Source organism: Ceratotherium simum, chromosome 5, assembly GCF_057802395.1.
Source record: "Ceratotherium simum simum isolate JZ-2026a chromosome 5, ASM5780239v1, whole genome shotgun sequence".
NCBI classification, from domain to species: domain Eukaryota; kingdom Metazoa; phylum Chordata; class Mammalia; order Perissodactyla; family Rhinocerotidae; genus Ceratotherium; species Ceratotherium simum.
Genome location: NC_141904.1, coordinates 9,107,626 through 9,132,343, shown reverse-complemented (window position 1 = coordinate 9,132,343; position 24,718 = coordinate 9,107,626). Strand labels below are relative to the sequence as shown.

The 24,718-nt window shown below is 35.0% G+C and overlaps 1 long non-coding RNA gene across 3 annotated transcripts in view; it reads left to right on the top strand.

Annotated features, from left to right (window-relative positions):
* The window catches only part of LOC147916959 (uncharacterized), a 77,544-nt gene extending 74,421 nt beyond the window's left edge, over positions 1–3,123 (top strand). For all 3 annotated transcript variants that reach the window (XR_015552148.1, XR_015552146.1, XR_015552145.1), the window contains one exon: positions 2,455–3,123. This is a non-coding gene — a long non-coding RNA (uncharacterized LOC147916959). The remainder of the gene's footprint in view (positions 1–2,454) is intronic.
* The last annotated feature ends 21,595 nt before the right edge of the window (positions 3,124–24,718 follow it).

Genomic DNA, 24,718 nt, shown 5'->3' with positions numbered 1-24,718 from the left:
TTTGATTCTGCACATTTTGTAGAACTCAGGGTGAAGAAGGAACCTGGCATTATCTGAAAAAAAGTTTCAATTCCTCAGAAAAGGAAAACCAATATTAAATATTAGAAAGAATTTATGATGTGAGAATTTGTATTAAAATATAATTGAACATTAAAAAATACAATATATATAACAATTTTTCAGCAATTCTAGGAGTCAAATTAGTAAGGCTATATTGTTCAGCTAATTTTGATAGAGACGGAAGGAAATATAAATACATGCTATGATAAATGTTTAGGATAAATAAAAGTTGGGTCTCACGGAAACTATGAATTTCTATTCATGGAATATTTTCAAACCTTTAACCAGATGCTGCTAAAATGTTTTCTTGTTCATTCATGCTCTGTTTCTCTTTTATTTTCTCAATTCTGGGTCACCAGCAATTGCCATCCACATTTTGCCAGTCTACTCATAGTGGGTTGGTTGATTCTTGACATCAAGGCTGATGTGCTCATTGTAATCATCAACACTTATGTTTGCAATTGCTCAAAAGTAACCCTTTGCTGCTTTTTATATTGTTCTAGCCATATTATTCCAGAATTCAATTTGTAAAAGTCTGTGTAACACAAGTTTATTGTAGATGTAAATTTTATGAATTAGACTGCATTTTTTAGAAACCTTTTGAAAAGTGCTGTGTCAGTGGCTTGTGGTGATAGGAATTCTACAGGCTTTTTAGGGTTAGGTAGAAGGAATATTTTCTTCAAGGCTAAAAGTAGTCAGGAATATTCTTTCCTATTAATAATAATGAGGAGGAGGAGGAGGATGATGATGATTATAGCTGTTTTTTTATTTCTCATTTTTAAATATCTCCAGTCTATGACACTGAGGTTCAAGTCCAAGTGTCTTCTCACTGAGGCTACATGTTTAAATTGTTCATGTCCTCCACATGAAAGATAGGGAAATCCATAAAAGAATCCATGATTTAATAATTTAGCTATTTACTGCAATAGCCTACTCAACTCAGGATTAACAACTATCTAAGGTATAAAAATATTTTTTAAAAATCATTTCCAAGATCCATGCCAAGGAGCTTTCTTCCTAGGTTTTCTTCTAGAAGTTTTATAGTTTTTGGTCTTACATTTACGTCTTTAATCCATTTTGAGTTAATTTTTGTGAGTGGTGTAAGATAGGGATCTAGTTTCATTCTTTTACATGGAATATCCAATTTTCCCAGCACCATTTATTGAGTAGTCTTTTCTCTATTGAGTATTCTTGTCTCCCTTGTCAAATATTAGTTGACCAGATATATGTGGGTTAATTTCTGGGGTCTCAATTCTGTTCCAATAGTCTATGTATCTGTTTTTATGCCAGCACCATACTGTTTTGATTACTATAGCTTTATAATATAGCTAGAAATCAGGAAGTGTGATGCTTCCCACTCTGCTCTTTCTCGGGATTGCTTTGGTTATTTGGGGTATTTTGTGGTTCCATATAAATTTTAGGATTCTTTTTTCTACTTCTGTAAACAATGCCATTGGAATCTTGGTAGGGATTGCATTGAATCTATAAGTGGCTTTGGGTAGTACAGGCATTTTAACAATATTAATTCTTCCAATCCTTGAATATGGGGTGTCTTTCCATTCATTTGTGTCTTTTTTGATTTCTTTCATTAATGTCTCATAGTTTCCAGTTTATAGATCTTTCACCTCTTGGTTAAATTTATTCTCAAGTATTTTATTATTTTTTTAGTGATTGTATATGGAATTTTTCTATATATAAGATCATATCATCTGCAAACAGAGACAATTTTAATCCTTCCTTTCTGATTTGGATGACTTTTATTTCTTTTTCTTGCCTAATTTCTCTGGCTAGGACATCCAGTAGTATGTTGAATAAAGGTGGTGAGAGTGGGCACCCTTGTCATTTTCCTCATCTTAGTAGTAAAACTTTCCACCTTTCGCCATTGAGCATGATGTTAGTGTAGGCTCATTATATACAACCTTTATTATTTTGATGTATGTTCCTTCTACACCCAATTCGTTAGGAGTTTTTATCATGAAAAGATGTTGAATTTTGTCAAATGCTTTTTTCTACATCTATTGGGATGATCATTAATTTTAGTCTTTCATTCTGTTAATATGGTGTATCACATTTATTGATTTGCCTATGTTGAACCACTGCTAAGTCCATTTGGTGTAAAGCATAGTTCAAGTTTAATGTCTCTTTATTGATTTATTGTCTGGAAGATCTATCCATTGTTGAAAATGGGGTATTGAAGTCCCCTACTATTATTGTATTTTAGTCTATTTCTCCCTTCAGATCTGTTATATTTGCTTTATATATTTTGGTGCTCTGATGTTTGGTGCATATATAATGATAATTGTATCCTTTTGATGAATTAATCTGTATGTCTTTACATAATGACCTTTTTTGTCTCTTGTTACAGTTTTTGATTTTTCTTTCTCTTTCCACCAGTTTGATTCATATGTGCAAGGCAATCTTACAAGCCATCTCTTGAAGATATTGGAGCCACAAGATAAAAAGTGCTACAATCCTTAAATCATTACTCAGAGGAAAGAAACCCAACCATATGGAGGACTCATTTTGGACTCTTTGGTACCTAGAAATGAATGTCTATTTGGTTGTGAACTGTGTTTGTTATAGCAGCTAGTGTTGCCCTAACTAATGCAAGTGTGCTTTCATTTCCCTTGCCAGACCAGGATTGCTTTAGGGATAGATATGGAAATCAAGCCTAGGTTAAGCCGTGAGGGGCATTTTCCTTGACCACAAAAATTAGGTCTGGGGGAATTACATGGCCTGATCTGGCCCAATTAGAGAGAACACTAGAAATTGTCTGAGAATGTATGAGAATTGAAGATAAAGAAGTCTTACAAAGCACCAGTGTCGGTAGCTGGTCTCACCTCTTGATGCGGTAGGAGGTCTGTCCACATGACCCCTGAGGATCTTCTGCCTTGTGCCCCGGTTAGTGTGCCTTCTGTCTTTCTAGGGATTTTGCTCTGTTGATTATGCTCTACCTCTTATGATCTTCAATATCTTCCACTCTCTCTGTCACCTCCCATTAGCATGCAAATATTTTCATGTCTATATTATTCTATAAAACAAGTAATAAACTACTCTCAACTATAAAAGCTCTTTTGACTCAATTTTCATCTTATGCTGCTCATAACACTCTCACACACATTTTCCTCAACATTCCCCATTGTCACCCATTCAGCATTAGATTGCTGGGACTATTCTACAACATGATCTGGGGTGAAGTATAGCTTTTATTTTGAAAGCAAAATTTTGCACTGTTTGCAAGAAGAGAAAGCATAGATCTCTCATTGTCCCATAATACCAGTTGAAGGTGTGTTTCGGCCTGCCTTGATCTTTATCACATAGGAGTAAATACTTTGTCAGTTTAGAAAGAAACCGTTGGCACCAGAAAATGTAGATTTGGATGCTAGGCTATTAATAGGAGTTGTGTGGGAATGTCAGCTGCTCAGCACCTGGAGTCCTTGAGGGCATGTGGGACTTCCCCTGTCTCGGGTAGAGAATCACTACTTCTATGATAAGCTGAGTTTGGACACAGCCTCTCCCACTGGGAGAAAGGTAGGAGGAAGCCCTGTGTTCCAGGCAGCTCTTTATCTAGGCAATACAGAGTGAACACCCAGGATGGACAAACCTACTCCCTGCATTATACCTCCTGCAAGATAACCAGTTTTCTGTTGCCACCTTCTTACATTTGCTTTCAACTCCCCACAACTCTGAAACTCCTTTTACCACATCACTCATCCTTTCCTGTTGCTAAATCCAAAAATCACTAAGTTCACATTAAACTTGCTGTTGTGGGGTATTTTACCCCGGTGGTCCACTTAAACCCTCTCAATTTGATATGCCCCCACAATCTCTGTGAGGTTGTGATGAACAAAGCCTCCGGTCAAATTCTGTCACACATACAGCTTTTTACTGAACAAATATCTATGAGCAAAGCAGGCACAAAGCCGTTCATACACCTGTCCTGGTGACAGAAAAGTTCCAGCTCTCTGTCCTTTCAGGTGCTCTGATCATACCTTTATAAGGCAGACACATACATTCCAGAGTCACAATCCTCTGCTTTTCATCAGCGGCCTGTAATCAGAAATGAAAACCAATTCCAGGACTTAGTGCAACACAACACCGTAATGCCGGAAGATCTGGGGATGAAGTTAACCACAAGGAGAACGGTAGGGTACTTCTACATAGTTAATTAAAGGTGGAGATAGTCTCTAAATTACTTCAGCTAATCCACATGTATTGAACACCTTTAATTTTGCTGAGAGCTCATTTCCTACATTAATCATGATAATTGAGTCACTTTTATCATTATATGCTAATATTCATAGTATCAGTTGTTGATCAAGATAGAGATTTCAGAAAGGCTTGCATAAGCCACCTCTGGAGCATGACCTTCCCCTATGCAATATTGAATGACCTCCCTGGAAAGTGTATTCTTGCTATAACGGCAGCCGAGCATTCCTGGACTATGCATTCTTGATTACAGCAGCTGATTCTCTCTAGAAGTCAAACATGAAACAACTGACATGCGTTGTATCACACCATCAATCCTGAAGTGACTTAAAGGAAATTGCAAGTGCGATAACCACTGGCAATGTTGTGTCATACCCATTCCACTGCTCAGTCAGTTTCTGAAGCCAGTAATGCTCTTACTAGCTTAGCTATATCAGCAAATTAGTTAAATTTATTAAAGATAAAGCCCTTCCTTAGAGATAGAGGAGCTCTTGGCCTATTTCCTCCTTCTGCCCCACTCTACCTTCTTGTCTTGTTCTTTATCACTAAGCACTTTCCATCCTATAGTTAATTTTCTTTTAAAAGATTGATGCTCAAGTTGTCAATACTACAAGTACAAAAGTAATTCCTTAGTGCTTTTTGTTTTGTGAGTTCTTAGGGTAATATATTATTAATATACTCCTCAGTTAATTGTACTAGTTTTTGTCACTAAAGCTCTTCTAATTATCTTCTTTCTGATCTTTGTCCCTGACTCCTGTTTCCTTCCTAGCCAGTCTAGATAACTACTAATAAAATAGAACAATTATAACAATATACTGTAATAAATGTTACCATAGATCTTAGCAACCTCAGCATACGATTATTTTTTTTTTTGTTTACTTATTAAGTCCAGAACTTTCACCTTTTCACTTAAAGGAAGCACTTTACGGCTTCTCTTTGGCTTATCCAAATTGCCAGCATCACTACTCTTGCACTTTGGGGCCATTATTAGGTAAAATAAGGGTTACTTGAACACAAGTACAATCAATCTGATAACCAAGATGGCTACTAATTGACTAATGGGAGAGTGGCATACACAGTGTGCATATACTGAACAAATGGTTGATTCACATGCTGGGCAGGACTGGGCAGGATGGCGCAAGATTTCATCACTCTGCTCAGAATGGCATGCAATTTAAAACTTAGAAATTGTTTACTTCTGGAATTTTTCATTTAATATTTTCAGACCACAGTTGACTGTGGGTAACTGAAACCATGGAAAGCAAAACTGTGGATAAGGGGGGACTACTGTATATCTTTATGTAGTATAAGTGTTGCTTCATCGGTATTTTTTTAAATTAATACACTTTATTTTTTAGAGCTGTTTTACTTTTACAGAAAAATTGACCACAAAGTACAGAATTTACACATACCTGCTCCCAGTTTCTCCCATTATTAATATCTTGCATTAGTGTGGTACATTTATTACAATCGAGGAACTAATATTGACACATTATTATTAATGGAAGTCCATGATTTACTTTAGGATTTACTCTTTGGGATGTACAGTTCTATGAGTTTTAACAAATGCATAATATTAGGTATACACCATAGCACTATCATGTGGAATAGTTTCACTTCCCTAAAAATCCTCTGTGCTCCTCCTAGTCATCCTTCCCCTTTTCCCCTCAACAACCTGGCAACCACTGATCTTTTTGTTTTTTTATTAAGGTACAATTGACATACAGCATTATATTAGTTTCAGGTGTATAACATAATGATTCGATATTTGTATATATTATGAAATAATTGCCACAAGTCGTCTAGTTAACATTCATCACCATGTAGTTACAGAATTTTTTTTTCTTGTGTTGAGAACATTTTTTTCCCTTGGTTCGATTTTTTTTTCTTATTGAAGTATAATTGACATACAATATTATATTAGTGTCAGGTGTACAATATAGTGATTCGATATTGTTATATATTATGAAATGATCACGATATGTCTAGTTACCATCTGTCACCATACAAAGTTATTACAATATTATTGATTATATTCCCTATGCTGTATATTACAACCCTGTGACATGTTTATTTTATGAATGGAAGTTTGTACCTCTTAATCCACTTCACCTATTTTGCCCATCACCCCATGCCCCTCCCCTCTGTGAACCACCAGTTTGTTCTCTGTATCTATGAGTCTATTTCTGTTCAGTTTTGTTTGTTAATTTGTTTTTTAGGTTCCAAATATGAGGGAAATCATATGGTATTTGTCTTTCTCTGTCTGACTTATTTCACTTAGTATAATCCCTCAAGTTCTCTCCATGTTGTCACAAATGGCAAGATCCCATTCTTCTTTATGGCTGAGTAATATTCCATTGTATATATATATATCATATCTTCTTTATCCATTTATCTATCAATGGACTTTTAGGTTACTTCCATTTCTTGGCTATTATAAATAGTGCTGCAATGAACATAGAGATGCATATATCTTTTTGAGTTAGCTTTTTTGTTTTCTTGTGGTAAATACCCAGAAGTAGAATTGCCAGATTATATGGTAGTTCTATTTTTAATATTTTGGGGGACATCCCTACTGTTTTTCATAGTGGCTGCACCAATTTACATTTCCACCATCAGTGTGAAAGGGTTCCCTTTTATCCACTTCCTTGCCTATATTTGTTATCTCTTGTCTGTTTGATAATAGCCAATTTGACATGTGTGAAGTGATACCTAGTTGTGATTTTGATTTGCATTTCCCTGATGATTAATGATCTTGAGCATCTTTTCACGTACCTGTTGGCCATCTGTATGTCTTCTTTGGAAAAATGCATCTTCAGATCCTCTGCCCATTTTTTAATAGGAATGTTTTGTTTTTTGCTGTTGAGTAGTATGAGTTCTTTATATATTTTGGATATTAACCCTATATCAGGTATATGATTTGCAAATATTTTCTCCCATTCAGTAGGTTGCCTTTTCATTTTGTTGATGGTTTCCTTTGCCGTGCAGAAGATTTTAGTTTGATGTAGTCCCATTTGTTTATTTTTGCTTTTGTTGCATTTGCTTTTGGTGTCAAATCCAAAATATCATCACCAAGACCACTGTCAAGTAGCTTACCACCTATGTTTTCTTCTAAGAGTTTTATGGTTTCAGGTCTTATGTTCAATTCCTTAATATATTTGGAGTTAACTTTTGCGTATGGTGTAAGATAGCAGTCCAGTTCATTCTTCTGTGTGTGGATGTTCAGTTTTTCCAAAACAATTTATTGAAGAGATTGTCCTTTCCAATTGTGTACTTTTGGCTCCTTTGTCATAAATTAATTGACTACATATGCATGCATTTATTTCTGGTCTCTCTGTTCTGTTTCATTGATCTGAGTGTCTGTTTTTATGCCAATATCATACTTTTTTGATTACCATAGCTTTGTAATATAGTCTGAAATCATGGAGTGCAATGCCTCCAGCTTTGTTCTTCTGTCTCAAAATTGCTTCGACTATTTGAGGTCTTTTGTGGTTCCATACAAAATTTGGGATTGTTTGTTCTATTTCTGTGAAAAACGCCATTGGAATTTTGATAGGGATTGCATTGAATCTGTAGGTTGTTTTGGGTAGCTTGGGCATTTAACAATATTAATTCTTCCAATCCATGAGCATGGAATATCTTTCCATTTATTTATGTCTTCTTCAATTTTTTTCATTGATGTCTTCTAGTTTTCAGTGAACAGGTTTTTCCCCTTCTTGGTTAAATTTATTCCTAGGTATTTTATTCTTTTTGATGCAATTGTAAATGGAATTGTTTTCTTAATTTCTCTTTCTGATAGCTCACTATTAGTGTGTAGGAATATAACAGATTTCTCTATATTGATTTTGTATCCAACAACTTTACTGAATTCATTTATTAGTTCTAAGATTTTTGGTGGAGTTGTCAACCTACAGAAACTGAAACCAGTTTGAGAGGCAAGGCATTTAATTGGGATCAAAGAATTGCAATCACAGATTCAGGTATAAACCCAAATAGTGTCCCCTCTACAGGAGAGGGACTCAGGGTTTTTACAGGAAAAAGGGAGGAAGATGAGGTAAGTTCTATTAAAGATGAATTCATTGGTGCTAGATGAGATAAAGCTAGATTTCATAGGTTGGCTTGAGATTTGGTCATCAAGCAAAAGGCTAGATTTGTACTTCATTGATTGTTTAATGATTTAGTCATCAGCAAATCCTAGTTTCATTAGTCTTGCAAATGATATTGTTGTTCTTACTGATTTCTTGTAATGTTGGTGGTTTGGTCCAGTTTGGAAGCTAACAAGATGTGCAAGGCAATTCCCTTGAAACGGCTTCTCTGGCTTTATTTTAATATGGTTTCACTAGTGTCATCTTTCACAGAGTCTTTAGGGTTTTCTCTGTATAATATCATGTCATCTGCAAATAGTGACAGTTTTACTTCTTCCTTTTTAAGTTGGATACTTTTTCTTTTTCTTGCCTAATTGCTCTGTCTAGGACTTCCAATACCATGTTGAATAAAAGTGGCAAGAGTGGGCATCCTTGTCTTGTTCCTGATCTTAGAGGAAAAGCTTTCAGCTTTTGACAGTTGAGTATGATGTTGGCTGTGGGTTTGTCATATATGGCCTTTATTATGTTGAGGTATGTTCCCTCTATACTTACTTTGTTGTGAGTTTTTATCATAAATGGATGTTGAATATCGTCAAATGTTTTTTCTGCATCTATTGAGATGATCATATGATTTTTATCCTTCATTTTGTTAGTGTGGAATATCATATTGATTGATTTGTGGATATTGAATCCTTCTTGCGTCCTTGGAATAAATCCCACTTGATCATGGCGTATGGTCCTTTTAATGTATTGTTGAATTTGGTTTGCTAATATTTTCTTGAGGATTTTTACGTCTATGTTCAATAGGGATATTGGCTTGTAATTGTCTTTTCTTGTGGTATCTTTGTCTAGTTTTGTTATCATAAAATGAGTTTGGAAGTGTTACCTCTTCCATATTTTGGAATAGTTTGAGAGAGATTGGTACTAGTCATTAAACTTTTTACTGTCTTGCAGTTGCCTTTCCCAGACTGTTATATTGTTTAAATCATACTGTTTGTAGCTTTCTTGGACCTGCTTCTTTCACTTAGTAATATGCATTTAAGGTTCTTCCATGTGTTTTATTGGCTTGATATCTCATTTCTTTTTATAGCTGAATAATATTCCATTATCTGGATGTATCACAGTTTGTTTACGCATGCAACTATTAAGGACATCTCGGTTGCTACCAAGTTTTGGCAATTATGAAAAAATCTGCTGTAAACATTCATGTGTAGGTTTTAGTGCGGACATGTTTTCTACTCCTTGGGTAAATAGTAAATAGTAAATGATAAGAGTATGTTTAGTTTTATAAGAAATTGCCACGAGGTCTTCCAGAGTAGCTGTACCATTTTGCATTCCCATCAGCAATGAATGAGAGTTACTGTTGCTCCACATCCTCACCAGCACTTGGTGTTGTCAGTGTTCTGGATTTTGGCCATTCTAGGAAGTGTGTAGTGGTATCTCAATGTTATTTTAATTTGCAGTTCTCTAAAGACATATGATGTTAAGCATCTTTTTATATGTTTATTTGCCTTTTGTGTATCTTCTTTGGTGAAGTTTTTGTTCAGATCTTTTGTCCACTTTCTAATTGGGTTATCTACTTATTTTTGAGCTTTAAGAGTTATTTATATATTTTGTATAATTGTCCTACCAGTACTGACTGCAATGGAAGACTTCCGATCCTGGGATGCTATGGTTTTTGGTTTTGGGGACAGAGATTTGCCTTAAGACCTCAATTCTCTAATGGATCTAAGAAGAATTATTGATTTTCAGTTCAACTTTTTTCTTGTTTTGGGGATAAGAATGATGATTTCTAAAGTTTTTACATGTCTGACTTGAAACAGGAAGTCTGGTATATTTTTTAATTCAAATAAATCTGCTCTAAATATTTAAAATATACTCTTGTTGCTCAAGAAAATTAATCTTACCAACTGCCTGATATTTTGTACTATGTACCAGCCATATATTACTTTTTTGTTCCCCTAGTGATGGATACCTAGGATGCTTCCAACTTCCTGCTCTGACAAACCGTTGCCTAATGGACATAATCATAAATGTTTCCTAGTTCATATTTCCTTTTGTAGTTTTAAAGTGTTATATATTCTAAATTTATTACATCTATAAACTCACCTCATCCTTAAAATAATTTTATGAGACAAATACTATGCCTATTCTAATTTTTCAAAAGAAGAAACTGAGGAACAGAAAGTTTAAGTAAATTGCTCAGTAGTAAGTGACTGTGAAGAGTAAACCCAAATCATCTGACTTCAGAGATAACTTTACCCGCCATATTACACTTGGTTTTATGCTGTTATATAGCTTGGATTACAGAGTTACAGAGTATAATCAGGAGTAATTTTCCCCCAAATGACTACACGTTTCACTTGCACCAACAATGTATGATATGAGTGGCTGTCCCCTCTCATCCTTAACAACCTTGTTATTAGCTATCATTCTTACTTTTTGCAGCATGCCAATAGGTATATACAAGTATATTATTGTAGTTTTAATTTAGTTTAATTGATAATTTAGTTTATCTTATTTTTGTTAATTTCTAATGAGGTTGAACAATAATTTGGGCTATCTCCTCTGTGAAAATTCCAGTTATATTCCTTTGCTATTTTAAATCAGTTTCTTATCGTGTTCTTGTTAATTTGCAGAAGTTTCTTATGTGTTCTAGATATAAATGCTCTATTAGTTTTAGTATCTTAAATATCTTCTACCAGACTGCCATCAGATCTGTTACCTGCATCTGTTGTATCTTTCATTAAATAAAAAATTGATGTTGTTATGAATTTGTCAAATTAATACTTATTGAGTGGAGCTGGGGGTGGTAGATGAAGTGGGCCACAGTTCGACAACAGACCGCACGAGACATTGAAATAGAGAAGTCTATTGCTCACAGGTCCTGGGGGAAGTACATGGCACAGCTCAAGGGGCCACATGGGGAGGTCCAGCAGAGGGCTGACAGAGAGAGGCAGGACCTGGGGCACATGTCTTCATTAGGGTCCATGGGTAGAGTGCTTTGGGGTTCCTGAGCTCAAGCCAGATTGGTCAATCCAAACCAAACCAAAAGTGAGGGGTTTTGTTAAGCCCCACAGCACCTCATCTAAGGGACACATTAGGGGAAGGCACTGGGAGGCAACAGAGGCTGTTGACCAAAAGGGCTGTTGGAGAAATCATATCAGGCACTTCCATTTGTTTGTGACTTTGTGGGCTATCTGGGCATAATTTGTATGATGGGGCTAGTGTCACTTTAAGGTCTCTGCAGGCTGCTTGGGCAAACAAAATGGACACTGAAGCAGCAATACCATGGAGTAGCTTAGCTAAACTCTCAACAGATGTAGTCAAGTCCATCAGTGTTTTGCCTTATGGTGAGTGCTTTTAGCGTCCTTTCAAAGACTCTTTTCCCACCCTAACGCACAATGATATTGGCCTTAATTTTATTCTTTGACTTTATGGTTTTGCTGCTTACATTTAGGTCTTTAATGTATCAGGGATATATCAGCTGGAATTCAGCTTTCTTTTTCTTCGCCGGTTTTCCCCAAACCATGTACCATTGACTTATACAGTCACCTTTATCATGTCAAAGTTCCTGTGTATAGATAGGTCTATTTTTGAACTCTCTCTTCTGTTCCAGTGATCTAGGAATATCTCATAGGGTGCACCCTCTTCTTTAAAATGATTTAGCTGTTAGTGGATCTTTAGCCTTTGAAACAATTTTTGGAAAGATTGTCAGATTCCTCAAAAAAGAAAAATGAGTTAAACGTGGGATTTCCTTGAATGTATAGCTTAGCATTAGGAGAACTGACATCTTCACAATATTTAGTCATTCCATAAATGAATGTGGTATGTATTATTCAGCTCTCTTTTCATGTACTTCAACAGAGGTTATAAAATGTCTGCATTAAAAAACTGCATATTCTTTGTTTAAAATACAAAGTGCTTTCATATTAATCACTTTATTTAATTATAAGAACAAACCAATGATTTAGATATGACAAAATTATTATCATATATTTTCTTAAAAGAAAGACTTCAGAACATTTAAAGTCTTGCCCAATGATATATAGTTTCTCTTGCAAAGTGAGGCCTAGAAGCCGTGTCTCATCCATCCTATTCGAGAGATCTTTATATCATACTCTGCAGAACTGCCTTCTATAGAAATAGAAAGGGACATTCACACCATCTGAAAAACTAAATTTTTGAGCTAGAAGTTTAGTGGAAAGATTGTTTCTAAACACTATAAGCAACTTTTCACTTGCTTGTACACCCATGAAGGCACTCTTGTTTGAAGCATATTTTGCTATGTCAGGAATAATTTTTATTGCCCTGCCTTTTATTAAGGTATTCATGGCATTGACACAAGCTGGAATAATGGACCCAACTGAGATTTTAGGAATCTATCACGATTTTCACTTGATATCTTATAAAATTTCTTATTAAAAAAAAAAAGCAAACCTCTCTTTTGGATATTTTAACATTCAGTGTTAATGAAAGAGACATTTTAATGCAAAACTTCCACCAACACATCTAAATAAGAACATATGTCTCTCTTACTGCCGTGGTTATGTACATGAATAAAATTATTGTTTCTTTGCCAGGAAATCTGTTTGGGCATAATAAACACTGAATCCATGTTTATTTTTCATGTTGGATCAGTTTTCTTTTTAGTGGGAATAATTTATTTTATTCAAATCATCTTTCTTGTTACTGACAGGCATTAACTAGAAGAAGATGAGTCAGGGCCATCTGGCATTCTTTAGTAGCTTATTTTGACACCTCACTCATTTGTTTAAATAATTCACTGATCCAATATAAGCTAACAGTCCAAAATGCAAGGTACTTTCAGTCCCAGACTAAATCAGCATACATTTACTTTTATAGGTGCAAATGAATTAATGCACGCAACAGAGCTAAGCCACTTTGGCGTTTTGCTCACCCACCCCCAATACATTCACTTATTCTAAAAACTCTTTTTCTATGATTTGCATTGTATTTTGCTGAACTAGAGACCAGGGTTTGCTGCATAAATGTCAAACTGACTGACAGGATGTCAGAAATCTCCAGAAACTAGAATAGAAGCATTTTTCTCCTATTTTAAAAATTGACATAAATGTAAAAAGTTCTAAACTTTGTTAAATGATATGATGGTGAGGTAATATTTCTGACTCTCTACATGGATCATGACAAACTCAGTAGAGGTAATCTCATTTCTCCTAACTGTTGGAGCTCCACGTGGACACTTTTCCTTGGTCTCCTTACTCTGGCTGTTAAAGAGATCCAAAGTTACATTCTGAAAATAAGACATCCTTTCATTTTAATTGTAATATATAACGTACCAACATCTATGTTAGAATACACTCTTTCTTCATTTATTTGAATAGAAAAACATTTCCATGCTTCTTTCTCCATAGTCTTTAGACATTGAAATAATATAGGATGGATCTGCTTTAACTATAAACTATTCTACATTGTGCAGCACAGGGTCATGTGATTCTTGATCAGTCATTTGAAATAGCCAGTAAAAGGAAACAAGTTTCAGGGATAATCAGATCTTATCCTTTTTAAAATATAAAAAGTACCAAAGTCTTACACGTTTTTCCTGTTGAAATATAAGAGTGAATTTCCCAATGTCTCCAAAAGTCATTTTTGTACTGTTACTTAGGTATATTTGTGTTTATTATATAATGATGTTTCTCATTAATAATAGTTCTAGGATAAGGACCCAATGTAACCAATGTATTGTTGGTACTAAAGTCATTAGCAGGCCCTGAAGAGTTGAACATTTGTTTTTTAATGGTGTGAAAAATATTTATTTCATAACTACCTAACTAGGTGATAAGAAGGTAAAGATATACACACACAGACATGCATTCCTTCAATGAACTTCATAATCTATTAGGAGATGTGCACAAAAAATAATTATAATATATCATGGCAAATACATGTAGCAGACATGTCAGTGCCTTACTCATATTTCCTTTGGAGCCTACAATGTCCTTGCATGACAGCCTGGTTTCCACTAGCTACTTCCAATTTGTTCCTGAATATGTCTCTCTGGCTGCTGGAGCCTATTCCACCTGGAGGAGGGCAGGTCAGAAGTGCCAGGGAATTAACAGTTTCCCCCCAGCAGCACTCTGCCAATAACTGATGGCAGGTGGGTAACCCTATAGGCATGTTCTGCGTTGACTCTCAGGCTTCCCAAGTGGAGTTAAGCTTCAGTCGCCTACAGTGATAACTTTTAAAATAATAGACCTTTACTGACTCCTTTTCTTCTCTGTCGCACTACCCCAGTCTGCTACCAATGTTTCCTGAGATTGCCTGCCAAAGAAACAATCTGCCCTTGAATCCTTGTCTGAGTGTCTGCTTCTGTGGGAACCCGTATAAGATAGCGCATAATAAAAACATTTATGAGAGAATAGATAGAGAGGCTTTCCATCTAGAGATGATCATGGGAGACTTTCTAGACAATGTGAACGCTGGATTGAGTCTGAAGAAATGAGCAGGACTTATTGAGGTAAAATGCGTAGGAACTGTATGCTAAGAAAAGTGGAACCCATGAGAAAAACCACAAAGGTGAAGTATATCTTGGTGATATTTCAAAAGAACCAGAGCAGTTCTAGCTTTAGAAGGATAAAATTGGGGGTGGAGAATGTAAAATGTTTGATTGAAGAGATGGTAAAATTGTTTTACAATTGAAATGTTGGCAAATAGACGGGTTGAAGGATAGACGTATAAGAGAGTAAAGGATGGTTATGATAGAGCAATTTGACAACCAACCATGGGACCTGAGCTAGTATGAGATTAACCAGAGATCAGGAGGGGCTGATATACTAGGGGGGAAAAGCAATAACATAGAATAAATATCTAAGTGAAATTGAAATGCAAACTGAAAAAATGAAAAATAAAATACGGGAGGTCATGATCAGAGTTCAATTCTGGTGAATAAAATTAGAGAGGTAGATAACTAATGGATGATGATGTTTGCCAGGATGAGTCCACAAGTATAGCAGGCATGGGGTTGGAGAAATGATAGAATTCGAGGGTCTGATCCTGGGTGGTGTGTTCATTCTGAAAGGCTATGAGCATGCTTGGAGTAGAGGGAAAGGTTTCAGCGTAGCGTTCGTCAGTGATAAAAGGGTCAGAGGATGATGACAACAGATTGGGTATATGATATGGTGGGACTTCCTGTTTTTTCCATATCATCTGCTACAAAGTAGAGTTGATTTTTACATAGGGTTGAAAGTATCAAGTTAAAGGTAGGGTATTAGGAAATGTGAGAAAGTTTCTTTCCTCAGTAAAGGAATATGTTCCCAGGAAGGCCATAAGGGAAAGGAAGATGGAAATTTTAGTAAAAAGATTAAATTTGTTTGGGAATTTTCCTAACATTTTCTCAAAAAGCATTTCTTGAGCCCCTACTGGGTGCACGGCACCATGCCAAGCTTCAGGTAAACAGCTGAAAGATATATAAGCGCACACACGCGCGCAAACACACACACACACACACACACACACGATCACAGGCACAGACACATACATTTCTCTATTTTAAAATGATTGTTGGGGCCGGCCCCGTGGCTTAGCGGTTAAGTGGGCACGCTCTGCTACTGGCGGCCCGGGTTCGGATCCCGAGACGGCGTCCCACATACAGCAACTGGAAGGATGTGCAACTATGACATACAACTATCTGCTGGGGCTTTGCGGAGAAAAAGGGGAAAAAAAGGAGGAGGCTTGGCAATAGATGTTAGCTCAAGGCTGATCTTCCTCACCAAATAAATAAATAAATAAAATAAAATGATTGGTATAATTGTCATGTAGGAGATTACATAGATGTAGGTTTTAGAGGGCATAGTGGAAATGTATTGACTGCCAATTTCTTTAACTAAATAGGACTCTAAATATGTAGTATTTGTTTAACATCTTTATGCTTCCAGATTATTCTGTCTCTCTATCTCACTCCTCCCTCCTTTCTGTCCATCCATCTGCATTTCTTTCTTTCATCTATCTAACCATTTATCATATCTCTCATTATTGAGACAACTTTTTTTCCTGTACATTGTTTCAATATTCTCCCCATTCATAACTATAGATTTCCACCATATTTGAAGGTTTTCTCTGTGTGGATTTATTGAAAAAATTAGGTACCACTAAGTAATTTTGAGCAATCATAATAGCATACATTATCATAAATACTTTAAGAGTATTTCTACGTGGATCATTTCATTTAATCATTTAAAGTATCTCACAAAATTGTTCCTCAGAGTTAAGGAACCTGAAGCTTGTACAGGTTGTGTGCTTTGGCCTTACAGAAACCAGGTGTTTCCTGGCCTCTTAAATATGACTTTAGAGCTCTAATTTTTCCAGGACATCAGTTCAAGGGCTCAAGATGTCAGGTCACTAAATATAGTCTATCCTATAAAGCAAGGCTTCATTTTTGCCCTTTGAGGTCACAAGGTAAAATCCACACCTTCCCTGTCCCCTAAAGCCTCATAATCACCTTGGGAATATAGTTGTGAATAAAAACATCTCTATTGTTGGAAAACTGAGGAGTGTCTTAGGAGAAGATATCTGTTTCCATTTTGCTCTGTTCATCTTGAGAACATACCATAGTATTATTTCTTTCAGTCTGCTTCATGTCCCTGAGAGAGAATAATCTATGTTCCCAATGGTGTCTTGAAATATCTAAATGACACTTCATTTTCCCCAAGCTTCACTAAAAATTGAATTTGCTTCAATTTCCCCAAATATTATACTTACATGCTTACAAGAAAAAGAAATCTTTCATTTTTATTTGTGTGTATATTTTTCCTGTGATCCTGGGAAAGTGTCAAAGAACAATTATTTTAATATTACCCTGGATTTTAGAGCAGTTGCTCTTAACCACTTGTGAAGGGAATTTTACACTCACTTAACTTATGAATGTTACAAACAATTTAAATCACATTTACTTTGCCTTTTATCTTCATGTTAGAGATTTCCTTTTCCTCTATGTGCTATATTATGGGTAAATTATAGGGTGGTGTTTTATTACAAAATGAAAAACAATATTGTATATTTAAGAAGTGGCCTTTTTCAGATGCTATCTCAGCAAGGCTGTATAATTCTCATTTTTATTATACCTATAATTTAATATTGGATATAATTCAAATCTTTTGAAACTTCATAGGTAAAAGTCATTCAGTAACGAATTTTATTAAACAGTGCTAATATATTCTGCTGCGTCTTTTTAGGGGAGATTTAAAAGGGCATTATTTGTGTTTGCGTGGATCCAGAGTATGAGCAATTCTTCTTTGGCGCATGTACCAGTAACATTATTGTATAAAATATTTATGTGACATTAAAGTAACTCAAGAGAAATAAGAACTCTTAAAATTTCTATAAAGATTTCAGTACAAATATTATTTTAGGAATTTCCTCTATGTGTCAGAAATCAAACTATTTAAAATTAAAAAGAAAAATTACAGGAAAATGATGGTGCAAGGATCGGAGTGCTAGAATGGGAGTCATGTTGTGAAATATGGTCACATCCAGTACATGTTTTGAAGTAGATTATAGAACCAGGACAACAAAACGTCTTGTGTGATACTGGTTTGGGTCCCGGGTCCATAAAATACTTTATTGTAATGTTTGGTGAATTAAATAGAGTCTGTGGATTAGAAGGTAGTATTGCATAAACATTAATTTAATTCCTGGAATTTGATGGTTATACAGTGATTTTTGAGAAATATACGCTGAGGCATTAAGAGATAATACAGCATTATGTCTGTAAGTTACCTTCAAATGGTTACAAAAGAAACAGAGATAGAGAGACAGAGGGCCAGGGAGAAGGGCAGAGGGTGGGAGACAGAGAGAAAGAGAAAGAGAAAAGGTAAATCTAAGAATCTGACAATTGGTAAATGTTTTCTGTAAGTTTGAAATTACTTCAAAATAAAAAAGTTTAAAATATGAGTAAAAGATAGCCCATACGTTCTGGATGTTTATATAGAACAGGCTTGGAAGATGGAGACAGGGTTCTATGAAGGAAAGGGTAGGCATGCTTGCCACTCAGTTAAATAAAGATAATTTTTCCCTCCAGAGGGAAGGATAGGTGGGTTTAATGCCCATTATAAAATATTCCTGTTTCCTTAAGCCAGAATTTCTCTTCTGTATTGAAACCAGCTGTTTATGCATTTGTCTTCTGGCCCTCATATGTCACCCTCTGAGCACCAGAGCTTAAACAACTGGTACAAAGAAACAACTAGAAACTGCTATCACTATGTGTGATAATGTCCTTTGTTTCTGCCCCAGGATTCTTGTGTCTTCTGCCAGCATATTGAAGCTCTGGTGAGCTAACTTGTCAGTTTGCAAGAAGCATAAAATCCCAGACTCTTCGAGGTTCTTAACAGATATACTTTTTATTAACTAAAGTCTTCTTTATGTCCTTCAAACATTAAAGCCATTTCCACAGGAAAGTTACGCTCAACCTGGGTTAGAATTAAATTTCTCTATTTAATGAGGACTGAGACCTTTTTGATATTGAGCTTTTCTCTCTAAGAACACGGTATGCCTTCCTACTTGGTTATGTGTTTTGGTGTCCTTTGTTGGAGTTTAAAATTTCTTCACAAAGTTCTTGGAAATTCATTTTAAGTCCATTTTTATATGTAAAGGGTACGTATATGTGTGTTTAAACAACATATAGTTGAGTAATGTTTTATTATTCCGTTTAATAATATCTGACTTTGAGTTACTAAGACCTTTTATATTCAATGCAATTGTGGGTATGGTTGGCTATACATCTGCCATTACTACTTGTTTTATATTTATCCTACTTGTTTGTTGTTTCTCTCCTCTTTTTTGCCTTCTTTTCAGTATTGTGTATTTTTTTGGCATTCCACTTTTTCTCCTATATTAAATTTTAGCTATAACTATTATATCTTAATGGTTGCTCTAGAGATTGAAGAGTTACCTTTAAGTTATCCCATTCTACCTTCAAATAATATTACACTATTTTACAAATAGTGTAAGAACTGTACGACAATAATGTTTCTGAGAGTCTAAATCCTCCTTAAAGCCTTCCTCAACAACTCCAGTCGATAGTCATTTCTTGTTCCTCTGAAAAGTTGTAGTCCTCATAACATCTCTCTTAACATGGTAGGTACCATAATTTATTGAGATTGTTGCTTATTCTCTTTACACGCATATTCCCTACCTCCCATCTAGATTGCAGAATAATGCAGGGTGAGGATTAATTTTATATTTTTGTTATCCCTAGCAACTTGAATAATGTTTTGTGAATGGTAGGTCACAATTAATTATCTTCTTGTTCTTACTTTTAATGATACGAAGATAATTTGAAACATTTGGTAAACATTTCCAAATAGTCCTCATAATTAGATGTTTTAAAGTTAGCTGATAAAATTTTAATATAGCAGAATATTTATAATAACTCATATTAGTAGATCACGGATTATTTTTTAGGCACTGTATTTATATCTTTAATATTATCTTTTATTATTTTTGCAAAAATCATATAAATGTTTTTATTTCAATTTGACAGCTGAGAAAACTGAAACAGAGAAAGTTTAAACATTTGCCTACAGTTACACTACCAGAAGCAATTCTTTGAGAATATGTAAAAAGGAAAAACAAATTTTATGTGTAGAAATTTACCTTTACTCAAGCCTCAAAGAATTTGTACTGACAGATTTTCAAGAATTAGCAGCTCACGGTAAAAATATCCCAAAAGTCATTAGTAAGTTTTATTTATTTTTATTTTAAAAGCAAAAACAAGATTTCTGAATCAAGGCAAACTATTATTGCTTGCAACAATAAAAACATAGATTGCTCACTCCCCGTTTTCTCCTCTCAGGGCCGTGATGAGAGGCAGATGGTTATACCTTGAAGACACAGCACAGAAGATGGTATAAGAAAGGGTTCCTCAAATTATGAATCTGGGAGTTTATAAAGGCTAGCTGCCCTCCTTATCAACTAAGAGAGGGAGAGAATAGGAATCTTCCTGATATAAACAGATCCTCTGTATGTTAACGATTGGCTCTGGGTTCCATCCTCCTTTTAAGTATAAACACAAACCTTCGGCAAGGCAAATCTTTCTGGAGATCTCTATCTGTTCAGTCATCTTTTAACTTCCAAGGATTGTTCTATGACCTAAGTTCCAGTTTTCTGTGCCCAGAAAGCCTGTAACTGCACAGAAACCTGGAAATATTCTTTTTACTTCCCAACAAGTAACTTCAAAAGCAAAAGATAGCAGATGTGGATTTGTAAAATCTTTATATATTGCAATTACCAGAACCAGAATATAACAAAATATATTCTTTCTAAGATATTTCAAAAATGCAATAGGGACATAAAATATGAAAAAGAGACAATAGAATTGGGAGAAAATCTAGGAGTTAAGATAGTAAAATGTTTGAAATCAAATGTTAAAGGAATGAGGTTAAGTAGCAGACTAGGAAAATATAACACAAGTATGATCAAATGGAAGATAGAATTGAAAAATTATCCAGAGAGAATCACAGCAAGAAAATGTAATGTGTGAAGGGAAGTTTAATTAAGAAACTGGAACAGTAAAGTGAGAATATCTAAGGTATTCTAAACTCCTTACCATGGAAACTGCAAGTTAGATCATTTCCCCAGCGTGATCAATAAAATTCTGAAGCAAAAATATAATCCCAATGATCTCCAAACTAATCCAGGGTATAAAATAAAGAAAAAATATTTTCTAAAACTCATTTTATGGAGTTTACATAAACTTATAAACTTGATACCCAGATTTGATAAGGATTGCACCTGAAAAGCAAATCTCCTTAATTTATATTGATGAAAAATACTAAACACAAAATTAGGGAAACTAGTCCAGCAATATAGAAAAAGAGATAATGGATTTTGATAACTTGGGATTGAGTTTGTTCCCAGAGATGGAGGTTGGTTTAACATTAGAAAAGCATTCAATAAAGTTCACTTTATTAGGACATTAAAGGTAAAATTTCTGTGATCATGTCAATAGAGATGGAAAAACATATGATTGAATTCAACAGTCAAGGTAAAACCACAATTCTCAGCAAATTATGAATAGAGAGAACTTTTACTTCCACATGGAATTCTTACTCTTAAATAGCAATGGCTTCAGCAACAACAACAAGCAGCATCATGCCCACGGTGAGATGTCAGCCGTGCTCCCTCTCGAAGAACATGATGATGGAACGTATAAAGGGAACTGGTATTTATTGCAGAACTAGCGTCGAAGATCATTGAGGTGAGTTTTTACTTTACAATGAATGATGAAAAAAATACTGGAATCAGACCCTTTTCTCACACCATACATACACATCAATTTATAATCAATTACATTTTAAATATGAAACGCAAAATTACTAATTTTTTTGAGGAAAATAAGGGACCTGTGTTTCTGACCTCAGGGTTGGAAAAGGTTTTCTAAATGAGACACAAAAATACAAATAGTAAGGAATCACTAAGAACCATTAAGAAATTCTATTCACCAACGGGTTCATTAAGACAGTGAACAGATAATTTATAAATTGAGTCAAGATAGTTGCAGCATATAACACCAGCTTTCTTAGTAAGGAAACATGGTAGTCCTTATTGAACCTACACGATGCTCATTCAACATACCTGCTATCCAGCCAGTAGGCACCAAATAGACGGCTTCACCTGTTGTTTACTGCCACTGTCAATTTTGATTATTTGGTGCCCATGCCATAAATTGTTAAGTATATAGTGTATTATCCTTGAGCTGTACCAAAATGGATAGATCTTTAGAATATAATATTGTGTTGTAAAAGCTAAGAAACAGAAGATGATCTTGAAGAAAACCCCCACAATTTATATACATTAAATACATGCACCCAAACCAGCCCTATGTAGTTTACAATAACACATGCATAATCACTGACATTTATTAATCTGATTAAAGTGGGTGCATATAGAGATGAAGGGAATAAGAATATGAATTGGTGATGATAAAGAAAAATCAAAATAGGACCAAGATTTTTCCTAGCACAGAGCAATGAAACTTGTCATGAACTGCAGAGTTGATTAACTCATCTCTACATTTCAGTTGTTACATGTGTTTGTATAGTGGTGTGTGTGTATGTGTGTACATGTGTGTGTGTATACTGTATGAAAACTTTCTTCCATTAGCAATTTGATATACGCCATTATCAAGCCAGAGAGAAATTTTTAAGCATGGAAAGTTTAATAATGGAAAACTTTCCCGCAAGGACAAGTCCTGACTATTATTTATAAAAGGTAATGTCTATTACTATCCACTGAATATATGCAACAACTTTATGCAGTACAACTAAAGAGTTTCCACTCTTAATTGGATCAGTAAATATTTAAGCTGTCTCTAGCAGGAAAACAAGCCAATTATTCATTTTGTTAGCATAGTTTGCATTCTTATTTTTTAAGAGGATCTTTTCAATGTACAGTCACGGGGCACTTAACAAGAATACGTTCTGAGAACTGCGTCGTTAGGCAATTTCGTCCTCGTGCGAACATCGTAGATTGTACTTACACAAACCTAGATAGTATAGCCTACTGCACACCTAGGCTCTATGGTACCAATCTTATGGGACCACTCTCTGTCTTTGAGCTAAATGTCGTTATCTGGGGCATGACTGTATAGTTGCAAATTTTGAAAAAAATCCTATTATTTTAGCACCTAACACTTCAGTTTACTTGTGAGTTAATACAAAAGCAAGGTGTGAAGGATTTATCCACAGGACAATGCTTCCAGTTGTGAATCTTTAGAAAAACATATCGCTTGCTGAGAAGCATTGACTTTAAAAATAAAACTCATTCCTATACGTGTTAGTGGAAACCTGCTGTTCTAGACATTCTAAAAGGACTAATTCTGACTCAAGCAGTAAATTAAGCCTGAGTGTGAGAGTGAGTGTCTTCACTCAAATCGTCATTATGCCGTGGCATTATTGCCGTATTGGAGCTGTGGGGCCTTATACAATACGTACTGGGAAGCAGAGAGAAGTGCCGAAAACTTGCCGCTCTATTTAACTGGCATTGCTTTGCATCTAATCAACAACATTTGTACCAGATTGAAGCCATGGCCAGACTTCTAAACCGGTCACATGTCAGTGATTAAAATAATGAGGATTTTCGATGATAAATCAATATGCTTTATTCTCCTGGAAGTTCCTCTCATTTAGAAGCTGGAAATCTGATTCTATGGTTCAGCTCTAGCTAAAATGAGTAAATGTTATGATTTGCTACAAAATTTTTTTTTTTTGATACACTAGTGACCAAAACACTAAACTATAATTATATTGGAGACAGTTTGTACTGCAAGTAATCTTTGTATTTCTAAAATCTCATTTATTGTTGCTAATTATAGCTTTGAACTGAGTGTAACCATGCATATGTTTTGGAGGAAAATGGAAATTATTGGGAAATTTAATGTAGACAAATTGAAACCTACTCTGAATATAGAAAATCTGGAATATCCAGTACCTAATACCACTACCTTACCACCAATTAGAAACGTGAGTTACAGATCATTTGATTCCTCTCAGCTCATGGAGATCCAGCCATATTTCCAACTATAATAATTGAAACAAAGCAATTTTAACAAAAACTATAAATTAAGATTGCCACTAAAGTAATGTGTATAAAGTGCACAGACGTTTTCTTATTATTATTTTCAGATACAGGATCTAAACTATTTAGATTGTTATCATACTGTTGGAATATCAAATATTCTAGCTAAAATTTGTTTACATAACAATTTGTTTAAAAATCTATTCTATATTAGAATTGTGCCGTTTTAAATCTATTAGCTCTAGCAGATGACTCTAAATCATATCAACAAACAGAATCATAGAAAAAGAAATTCCACATACTTATTTTTTTCTGATAGGATTTAATTTTGTGTTGCCAATAGCTAGAATCTGGCAGTTGGAAAAGCTTCAGTTGTCTTCTAGATAAAAATAGTTGACTGAAGTCAAGTCAGAAAAATCTCCTTTCCCTATTCCAACAAGAAATGAGCAAAAATATGCTATATATATATATATATATATATATATATATATAATGTTTATATATATATAAAAGCGTATATATATACACACACATATTCCCCCATACTTCTCAGTATGTATTCTACAAGGCTATATACATATATATGGGCACCAGACAAATAAGAAGGGAGAAAATGCCTCATGACTCAAACTATATAAACAGAGCAGCATTTTGTGGATATCCTACCTGTATGAATGCTATTCCTTCATGATTCTTTTACAAGGTGTTTAATAAAATTTTGCGGGGCTGTCACGGTGGCACAGCGGTTAAGTGCGAGCGCTCTGCTGCCGCGGTCCGGGGTTCGCAGGTTCGGATCCCTGGCGTGCACAGAT